Below are 11313 nucleotides of genomic sequence, written 5' to 3'. Positions count from 1 at the left end.
GTGTGCCAGGGCTATGAGTGGCATTTCCAATTCGCCAATTTGAGCCTCAGTATTCTCATCTGTAAAATGGGAACAGTAATCTCCAGAGTTGTAATGGGGATTCGATCATTTCTATTTTAAGAAGCTTAACATGGTGTCTGGCCGAGTAAGGAAACATTGGTTCCAGTCTTCCTTTGTGTCCTGTCGGCCATCTACCAAAGCTAGGTACTGCTGGTGTGTTACAAACTGTGTATGTGAATGAATGAATGAATGAATGAATGAATGAATGAATGAATGTTTGAACGAATGAGAGAAAGGAGACAGGGAGGGAGGCAGGAAGGGAAGGGGAGAGAGCAGATAGCAGGAAGGCCAACCAATACAGATTCTACTCCCAAATTCCTCAGAGCCTCCCTGGGAGGTTCCAGGCTGAGCCAGGACTCCAAGGTCAGGCTCTTCCCTACCCAGACCTTCCCTCCACCCCACTGCACCCCGAGGACCTGTCAAAGGCCTGAAAACTTTTGCTGAACTTTCCAGAGGGTGGAGGAGGTTCCCAGTGAGAGCCAGGCTGCATCATCCGTGAGCGCAAAAGTACTCAAAATTCTCGAAGCCTGCAGGGATGCATGCTTCCCCTCTGTCATGACCTCAGGGGACAAGAGCTGTGTGACGAGGTCCAGGAGGGGTGTGGGCTGCTTTGTAGAAGTGTTCTGTAGCTGCGTGCCGTGTCTCTTTCTCTCTCTCTCCCACTCTTCCTTCACCTCCTCCTCTCCCTCCTCCCCCCACTCTCTCTCAAATAGCTCAGACACCCTTTCCAAAAGAGCAGAGAGCTGCAGGCCCTGGAAGCCACGCTCCCCCTGGGAGGGCAGCTACAACTTGTCTCTAGAAGGACAAGCGGGGGTCCTGTCCCAACCCCCAGAAGGGTTGGAGACTGGGGCAGCCAGAGTTCAGGAAGGCTTTTAACTCCCAAAACTAAAAATCTGAAAGGCCTCTCCAGCTCAACTAGTTCCCTGAAGGTAGACAGGAGGAGCGTGGCAACTGGCCACCCGTTCTTCCCTGGGGCTCAGATGCGGCCGAGGGACTCCTGCCATCCATTCACTCAAGAGGCATTTCTGGAGCACTGGGCTGGGCCGGCGACATACCAGTGAACACAACCAAAGTCCCTTTCTTCCTACTGACACTGTGGGGACAACGAGGTGGGGAGAGCCAGATAACATCAACTTCCCAGGGCAGAAACATGACTGGAACTCTTAAGAAATAAACTCAAGACATCTAAAAATTATTTAGAGTTTTATCTGAGCACAAATCCACAGGAATCGGGCAGCGCCAAGCCAGAAGTGCTCAGGAGTCTCGGGCGACAGGGACAGGAAGCCAGGACAGGAACCTATTGAGTGCCTGTAGTTTAAAGGCCCGTTCGCTGTGATGGGTGGTCCTTATCATTTTGATTTTGAAACCTTGAGACATTTACAGGCTTAGGTTTTGGATGCTTACCTTGGGGCCACCTGAGACTAGCAGCCGCCTTGTTTCTAACCATGCCGCCACCAGGGTCCCCACAGTGGGTCCCAGCGTGCTCACTCAGCATCTCCTTCCACCCCAAGGGGTGCGACGGATCCTGGGGCTCACAGCAGGCAGGGTGACAGCAGGGTGGAACCCCGGTCTCCTCACTCACAACGTTATGCTCTGCCACCAGAAGGGCTAAGGCTCTGTTCCCTGGAAGTAAATCCAGCCTACCCAGAAGAAGAAGGGTGGTGCAACCAAACCAAGTCTCACCTCCTGGAAGGGGCGGTCTCTACATAGGCTACTTGGGATTCTTCTATAAAGAAGATTTGTCTTTCTGTCTTACTTTTAATTTGCTCATTTATTTCTATCAATATGAATTCATGTATGTTTAAGTTACACTTTGGGTTTTAATCCAATACTATGTTACTTTGTGGCTCAGATTTGCTCCAGCTTTGGCCATGGGGAGCTCGGTCACCTTGGTCCCGGAGTCCCTTTGACGTGCCCCCATCTTTCTGACTTTTGAGCACTTCCTTACTTTTCTGGCACTACAGAAAGGCTCATCTTGTATCTCTTCCTGCCATATCACCAAGGCGCCTTCACTCCTTTACCAGAGAATATTTAGAAACCAAGTTGTGAGCACTGGGTGTGCTTGTTGCTACGGGCACCTCTCGGCAGACGAGTCTGGGTGGATGTGTGTATGGGTAACAAACTTATTCGTTCAACCCGACACGCCCATGAAGTAATGTCAGAACAGCCCCCCTCTGGGAAATGAGTTCACCAATGCGGGTATGATACTTGCAGATCCTTGCATCTTCAGCCCAACTGTGTCCAGGCCAAACACTGTTTTCCAAAGTGAGTTGGATGGGCTCCTTGTCCCCAGCCGCTTTAGTGTGGTTATGTCACGCATTTGTACAGTTCTGTGTCAATCGTAAGGTAGAGCCTCCCGTGTCTGGGTGTATCCTCCAGCATCCTCTAGAAAGAACAAGACTACTTTAGGGGGAGCTTTCTCGGTAGAGGGCGCTGGAGGGACATGGCAGGAGGAAGCCGTCCTCCTGTGGTTTGCAGTGTCCGGCTGGGGAAGAGCAGGGTGTCTGTGAGGACAGACAACCCGGCTGCAAACTGACAGCCTGGGTCTGAGGATAATCCTTTCAGCAGCCCTCTGACACGGCCTGGAGCCCCGTGCTCCCTCTCCGAGGCTCTGTGTGGCAGCACAAAGTGGCCTGTGGCCCCAAGGATCATGCACTCATCTGCAGCTCCATGTACGAGCCTCCAGGTGGCCCAGGCACTCAGAAGGCCTCCTCTCCCTGCTGGTGCCCAGCAGATGCTGGGCTCACCACACCATATACTTCCTTCAACTCTCCTTTGGCTCTGCAGTACTATACAGAGTGACCTTACACCTCTAGTCTTGTAGTGTAGTTTATATTTCTGTATCAGCTTCCCTGCTACCCCAAGAACACTCCTGCTGGGAGAGATTAGTTGGCTTCAGACTCAAAGGAATGCGTTCTAATTTAATAAAGCAGCCAAATGATGGCACCTCGGGACCAAAGCCGGTGGGATGAGAAATGCAGACTCTGGCTGGTGGTCTGTGCCCCGAGTCTGGAGGCAAGAGCAGCGGGGCTGGTTGGCCTCCCATTCCCAAACCCCAGCCTTAAGCGTTCACTTGGAGCTCAGCTGTGGGGGTATTGACCAGGATTCCTCCCCGTGCCTCTCCCTGGCTTTATGTGTGCCAGTGAGAGTGTGTCTGATGTTTCTGGACCAGGTGAGCTTCTCTCTGTGGCAGGCTGGTCCCAGGGCCAGACTAAGTACAGCCTCCACCATAAGGAGGTGGGACCTAAAAGGAAACCAGGCTCAGAGAGAACCCAGTGTCACAAATAAGCTTTCTCTTATTTGAGTCCAGTGTGTTCTCTGGACCACAGTTCTTGCAGCATTTAAAAGGGGAGGTAGCATGCTCCCTCCCAAGCCCACTGTCTAGGGCCATAGTAGGGGAAACTCATGACCCCACACACAGCCATGGGCTCACCTAAGACCCCCCAAAAAAGACCTGAGTCAGGGCACAGGGACCAGGGATCTGCCAAAAAAAGCACAGTTTGGAGTCCTTAAAGAGACTCTGTACTCCTTCCCTCATCTGATGTCTTTGTGCTTTTAATCTATTATAAAATACTTTAAGCATATATGAATTGATTGAACAATCAGATTGTAAGATTGAACAATCAGGCTACTTGCAGCTTAAGAAATGGAATATCATCAACAGAGACAATGCCCCCACATGCCCCCTCCTTTTTTTTTTAAGATTTTATTTATTTATTCATAGAGACATAGAGAGAGAGAGGCAGAGACACAGGCAGAGGGAGAAGCAGGCTCCATGCAGGAAGCCCGATGTGGGACTCAATCCCGGGTCCCCAGGATCACACCCCGGGCTGCAGGCGGCACTAAACCGCTGCGCCACCAGGGCTGCCCCACATGCCCCCTCCTTGATTGCACCAACCCTCCCTTATGTTTATGAATTTCCTTATGTCCTAGTGCAAGTGAGTGATTCCCTACGTGACACAGAGCACCTTGCTATGGTTCTGTCCTTCATATGAGTGGTATCATACTGTATATATTCTTCAGCAACTTGAATTCTTTGCCCAACACTGTGATTGGGCGATACGTCCATGTTGATATAGGTAGCTCTAGTTCAAAGGTCAGTAAGCCTCTTCTTGGAAAGAGCCAGATAATATGAATTCAGGCTTTATGAAGCAAGAGGCAAAATTGAGGGTATCATGTATTTCTAGAACAAGAAGGAAGTCAAATTTCCACTAAACTTTTATTGGTGAAATTGAAAATATAATAATGATTGAATAAAAATTGTAATATAGGTCTAATAGCAAGAAGACCAAAATTTTTTTTTAAGATTTTATTTATTTATTCATGAGAGACAGAGAGAGAGAGAGAGAGAGGCAGAGACAGAAGCAGGCTCCATGAGGGAGCCCGATGTGGGACTTGATCCCGGGACTCCAGGATCATGCCCTGGGCTGAAGGCAGGTGCTAAACCACTGGGCCACTCAGGGATCCCCAAAATTCTTTTTGATTAACATCAAAGTTAAAGTTCCCTATCTCTTGCAATTGTTCATCTTTATAAACCATTCTTGGTTGTCCAATTGTACAAAAACAGGTGATGGGCCAGATTTGGTGATAGTTTGCCTACCCCTACTCTGGTTCATTTGTTTGTTCTGCTGCATAAAATTCTATTGGATAGGGGTGTGTGAGTGGCTCAGTCGGTTAAGCGTCTGCCTTTGGCTCAGGTCAGAGTCCTTGGATAGAGCCAGAGCCCAGAGTCCAGTTGAGTCAGGCCCACCTGCTCAGCTAGAAGTCTGCTCCTCCCTCTCCCTCTGCCCCGCATCATGCTTGTGCTCTCACTCTCTTTCTCTCTCTCTCAAATAGATAAATAAAATCTTTTTTTTAAATAAATACATAAAAATTCCATTGAATGACTCTAAAAAATTCATTTATTTATTCACAGGGGATGGAGGAGTTCCAGTTGTTTTGATATTAAAATAATAGTTCGGGCAGCCCCGGTGGCCCAGCGGTTTAGCGCCACCTGCAGCCCAGGGTGTGATCCTGGGGTCCCAGGTTCCAGTCCCACGTTGGGCTCCCTGCATGGAGCCTGCTTCTCCCCCCTGCCTGTGTCTCTGCCTCTCTCTCTCTCTCATGAATAAATAAATAAAATATTTTTAAAAAATAGTTCATATCTGTGCACTACATGTATAAGTGTTTTTCTGGGTAGTATACATAGAAGTAGAATTGCCAATAGTTGAATAGGGCATGTGGATCTTTAATAGTGAACTGCTTTCCAGGATGGGTGTACTAATTTCTACAGAGATCGTTAGTGTGTATATGATGGGCCACATACTTATAACACTTGGTATATCATTGTTTCAGGTTTTGCAAATCTGAATGGTGTGTGATGTTTTGACTTTAATTTTCATTTCTGGATTACAGGTGAGGTGGAGGTTGAATATTTTTTCAAATGTTCACTGACCTTTCATACTTTCTCTTCTGTAAATTGCCTGTTCATACCTTTTGCCCATTTTTCTATTGAGTTGTTTAAATTTTTCTCATTGGTTTGTGAAAGTTCTTCATGTATCAATTAACTCCTTTTTTTGTTCAAATGTGTTGAAAATGCCTTCTCCCACTTTGTGCCTTTTTCCCATTTTTAAGAGTGTCTTTCTGAGGAAAAGAGTTTTGTTAAATGTATAGCTCTTTTTTTGTGTGTCTTATTTAAATATGCCCTTGAAAAACTTTTGAAATTTTGCTTTTCATATTTAGGTTCTTAATCTACAGGAGATTAAGGTAGGGATCTAATTGAATTTATTGGATAGCACATTGTCCTGAAAAAATGGACTGTTGGCTCCACCTTTCCCTAATAATCTTCAAGGCTGTCTCTCTCCTATATCATAGCTCCAGGTGTGGGTGGGGCCACTTCTGGATTGTTAATCTGTTTAATTAGGGAATTGGTACACATTGCTTTGACTTACTAGGTGTGTGTGTGTGTGTGTGTGTGTGTGTGTGTGTGTGTGCGTTTTAAGATTTTATTTATTTATTCATGAGAGACACAGAGAGAGAGGCAGAGACACAGGCAGAGGGAGAAGCAAGCTCCCCGCGGGGAGCCAGATGGAGGACTCCATCCTGGGAACCCAGAATCACCACCTGAGCCAAAGGCAGATGCTCAACCACTGAGCCACCCACGTGCCCCTCTGCAGTGTTTTTTATTCTTTCCCCAATCAGTCAAGAACGTGGTTAAGTCCCCTTTATTTAACCCTAATCGTTCTCACTTTCATGGAAAACATTGTGAAAAACTTATTACTTTGTGCAATACTCACTCACCTCTTCTGAACCTTGGTTCTACTTCAAGACGACTTCCTGGGGCTGGAGATGCTCCGGTTGGGGCGAGGGTGGGGTGAGTATCAAGGAGGCATTTCGGTCCTGGGCGTCTGTCAATTCAGCGTGTAACCTGGGGGACCCAGAGGGTCTGCAGGGGCCCAGGACCCCGTCCACGGCAGGGCCCCTCCTCGCTGCCTTCTCTTTTCCCCTTCACCGTGAGGCTTGGAGTCAGTGTGTTTTATGGGGTGAGAGGACACAAACCCTAAAACTTGAATAATTTGAAATACTACGTGTAAGGGAGTTTGTTCCTTTACGAAGCTTCTGGATTCTAACTGCATCAGCAGCTCGCGCGGCCACCGAGCCCCCGCCTTGCCCCGCCTTGCCCCGCCCCCAGAGCACTTCCGGCCCCGCCCAGCCGCGCCCCCAGCGCACTTCCGGCCGCCCCTCCCTACCCCCAGCAGGCTGAAGTTCTCGCGGGATCTGTAGCATCCCAGCCACCTGGTCCACCACCTCTGGTCGCGGGCGGGGCGCGGGGGGGGGGGGGTCTCTCCTGGAGTGACCTCAAAGGGCGCGAAGCAGCCCGTTGAAAGCAGTCACCTTTAGCAGCCCAAGGCCAGCACCAGGACCCTCGATTTAAATTCGAATTCCAGATGAGCAGGAATCAACTCTTAGTATAAGATCTTAATTGTAGGGGCACCTGGGTAGCTCAGGTCATGGTCCCAGGGTCCTGGGATGGAGCCCCGGAAATGGGCTCCCTGCGTGGAGCCTGCTCCCCACTCTGCCTGGGTCTCTGCCTCCCTCTCTGTGTCTCTTATGAATAAATAAAATGATTTTTTTTTAAAAAATGATACTAATTATAGTGTAAAATTGGCTAAGAATATTATTCATTGTTAATGAAATTGGAATTTAATGGAAGTTCAGATCCAAGTGACTTTGTTTACCATTAGCAACAGAAATTTGTTTTTCATTTTAAAAATAAAAACTTGCACGAGAGGACAGAGTCTCTGCAGCGAAAGAGTCACTGCCCACCCTGGGGGTCTCCATCCTTGTGGCCAGGGCAGGTCAGGGGCCTCGTGGCTCAAGCATCTCTGGGTACCGCATTGGCCTGTACACCTCCGGTTCCAGAAGTTAGGGGCCTCTGCCCAAGCTGCCCCACCTGCTGCACCAAGGGAGAGATTCCTGTGGCCTGGCCCAGGCTTCTGAAGTCACATGGTCTCAGGCTGGTTCTGGACTGTTCATTACATGAGCCCTGGCCCAGGCTGTGAACCTGAACTCCAGGATGGTGATGTTCCATCAGTGGACAGATGGAAACTTTTATCAGGGATCCCTGGGTGGCGCAGCGGTTTGGCGCCTGCCTTTGGCCCAGGGCGCGATCCTGGAGACCTGGGATCGAATCCCACGTCGGGCTCCCGGTGCATGGAGCCTGCTTCTCCCTCTGCCTGTGTCTCTGCCTCTCTCTCTCTCTGTGTGTGACTATCATAAATAAATAAAAATTTAAAACAAAAAAAAGAAACTTTTATCATATAGAGGACAAGTCATCTGTTGGGCTGAACTAAAGATTTCTCTGTTGAATAATAAACCCTGTGGTTCAAATGGAACTTGCACAAGTCCCAGGGGTGGCATATTGTGTTCTTAGGAATTGGTGATGAGGAGACTGATGAGGGTTTTATCAGTCTCTGGAGGAACTGAATTGGTTTATAAAGTTTTATTTGGGTTTGGTTTGGTTTTTGCTCTTGCAGCCAGCACAGGGACAGTGCAAAATCAAAGAAAAATAGTGGAAGTCATTTTGATTAAACTTGACTTAGCAATTTCCTTGGGAAATAAGATCTCAGAGCCTGGTGTATGGTCAAATTTGAAGGAAAAGAGGCTTGCCTTGACCTAAATGCTCTCAAAGCTAGGACTCCAGGGGTGCCTCGGTGGCTCAGTAGGTTAAGCCTCTGACTTAGGCTCAGGTCATGATCTTGGGGTCCTGGGATTGAGCTCTGTATGGGGCTCCCTGCTCAACGAGGAGTCTGCTTCTCCCTCTGCCCCTCCCCCCCCACTTTTGCACTCTTTCTTAAATAAATACAAAAACTAAAACAAACAAAAACAAAACTAGGACTCTGAAAGAAGGCTCTCACCCTTGAAATCATTTTGCACCTACTGTAACCAGCCCAGGTGCCAGATACTAGATAACCAGGGATAGGCTGTATGCCTAGGAACTTAGAAATTTATTCAAGTTAGCCAATCCACAGGGAGCCCATGAAACCTAGCTAACCCTACCCTGCTTGCCATATACAAACTTCCCCTTATAGCTCTATCTGACTGTTACCTTGTCCTGAGATGCAACCTTCCCACAGGCCTCTCTCATTCTGAACCATAAATAACAAAAAGTTCTGCCTTTTATCTATCTGAGGGTCATTGTGTTGTGCCACTGTGCTTTAAAACACCCTTTAAATCTTATAAAACAGATCTCATCTCAAGATAATTATAGCTGCAAAGACCCTTTTTCCAAATACAGTCATATTCAAAGGGGAACATCTTTTGGGGGTCCACAAATCAACCCGCTATACCCTCCTTGAGAAACTTGACATCTCATTTCTTGGATCATCCTCCCTTTCCTAATCTCTACACAATGGAGCATCACAGGACTGAGCCCTGGGGCCTCTTCATTCTCTGTATCAGTACTCACTGCAGAGATAACCTTGTCCACTCCCATGGCTTGAAGATTATCTGTACCCCCAGTGACTCCCACATTTGTATCTTCAGTCTTCCCATACTGGGATTCATATATCCAACCTCCAGCTTGATATTGCCACCTGGGTGTTTTAATGTGAACCCCAAGCTTAGCATGCACCAAACCAAACATCTGATTTCCCCCGTCCATGTGTTCCGATCCTTCAATGTCTTCCTCTCAACAAATGATATTTCCACTTAATTTTGAAGTTCTGGCTCAAGCCAAAAATCTTTTTCTTTTTTTTTCAAGCCAAAAATCTTTAATTTTTTTTTTATTTATTTATGGTAGTCACAGAGAGAGAGCGAGAGAGAGAGAGATCGAGAGAGAGGCAGAGACACAGGCAGAGGGAGAAGCAGGCTCCATGCACCGGGAGCCTGATGTGGGATTCAATCCCGGGTCTCCAGGATTGTGCCCTGGGCCAAAGGCAGGCGCCAAACCGCTGCGCCACCCAGGGATCCCCTCAGGCCAAAAATCTTAAAGTCATTCTAGACTTATCATTCTCTTACATGCCCAAACCAAATCATCAGCATTCCTATAGGTATTACATCCAGAAAACACAACTTCTGGTCATCTTCTCCATGACCACTCTGGCCTACACCTCTGCAATAGTTCACCTGACCTCCTGCAGCAGCCTCTTGATGGGTGTGTCTGCTTTGTCTTTGACCTACTAGGCAAACCCATTGCACCTTTAGCTCAATGCAGAGACAGCAGAAAGCCTGAGTGGACAGGTCAGACAATAGAGATCACCAGGTGAAATCAGACCTTATCACTCTTCTAGGCATAAAATCCTACAAGGCCCTGTAGCCCTCAGCTGCATCTCCAACCTCATGTATTCCTTTTCTGCTCACTTGGTTCTGGCCACCCTGGTTTCCCTCCTCCTCCACAGACATACCAGGCCCACTTCTATCTCAAGGCTTTTACACTGGCTGTCCCCTCCGATCTGGATGTGCCTCCCTGACATACATACTTGGCCCATTCCTTCACTTCAGACAGATCATGGTTCTAATGTCATCTCTAGCGGCAGCCCTCTGTAACCTCCCACTTAGAGCAGCTGTCCCTACCGTCACCCCACCCACGCTGTTTCTCTCTCCATCCCCCTGCCCTGCTGTTTTCCTCCATAGCACTCGTGGCTGCCCGATATGACATGGCATATATGCTTGTTTATTGGGTCATTGTCTATCTCCCCATCTGAGTAAAACATAAGCTCTGTGAGAGCAGTCTTTGCTTTATTTGCCACTGTATCCCTGGCATCTAGAACACAGAAACTGACACTAATATTTTTGAATAAATGGAGGAACATCCTAATGATGTCTGCTGGTGTCCTTTCACCAACCGCCTAGTGAATGAATGATTGAGGCTCCCAGTGGTGCCTGTCGGCACGTTGTGGTGTCACACAGATGATTTCCTTGGATTTCCTTGGGATTGACACAGAGACTGCAGATGCTCTGCTGTTTGGGGAAAGACCCAGGAGTACCTCAGGGGAAAGCGATGATAAGAGACTCCCAGAAGTGGCCAGACTGTCTTTGGCACAGGACTTGAAAAGCACTGAGCTGAGGATGGAGTGGACTTGCTTTCCTGGAATATATACACCACTCCCCAGGTTCCAGGCAATTTGGTACATTGCAGTAAAAAGAAACTGCTGTCTGAAATGGTGAGATTCACAGTTCCTGGTGCATTCGATCAGTTATAGCCAAAGTGAGGGGTGCACTTTCAGCGAGCCACCAGTTCAGAAGCCTCACTGGGAAAAGAGTGACACCTGGATCTCTGGGCTGCAGACAAGGCAGGGGATGGCAGAGAGCCTGGAGATATGGCGGGGTCTAATAGTAAAGCTAACTGCACTAGTCATTAGCAACTTTCTGGACAAAAACTGGGTAATGGATGAGGGCCAGGCTCAGAAGTGACTTAATTTCACCAAGCCAGTTCTCCCCATGGAAGGATGGGAGGGAAAACAAACCACTAGGTACGCAAAGGTAAATGCAGCCCCTTCTCTTTATATGTGGGGGTTACATTCCCATAAAGTTGCCAACAACACTGAAATAGCAAATACCGAACCATCACTCCCTGGGGAAATACTTAGTTCCTGCCAGCCTCTAGTAACATCTCGGTCAACTGATCGATACATAACCTTATGTTGTTTCTGTTTAAAGACAACTTATGTGGTAAATATTGTTAATTTATTAACATTGAGCTTGCATGCGGCAGCACTAGAACTGGTGCCTGAATGAAGCTTATCTAGCACACATTCTCTCCCGGAGGCACAT

This window comes from Vulpes vulpes, chromosome 9, assembly GCF_048418805.1.
Source record: "Vulpes vulpes isolate BD-2025 chromosome 9, VulVul3, whole genome shotgun sequence".
In the NCBI taxonomy this organism is placed as follows: Eukaryota; Metazoa; Chordata; class Mammalia; order Carnivora; family Canidae; genus Vulpes; species Vulpes vulpes.
This window is presented reverse-complemented; position numbering follows the sequence as displayed.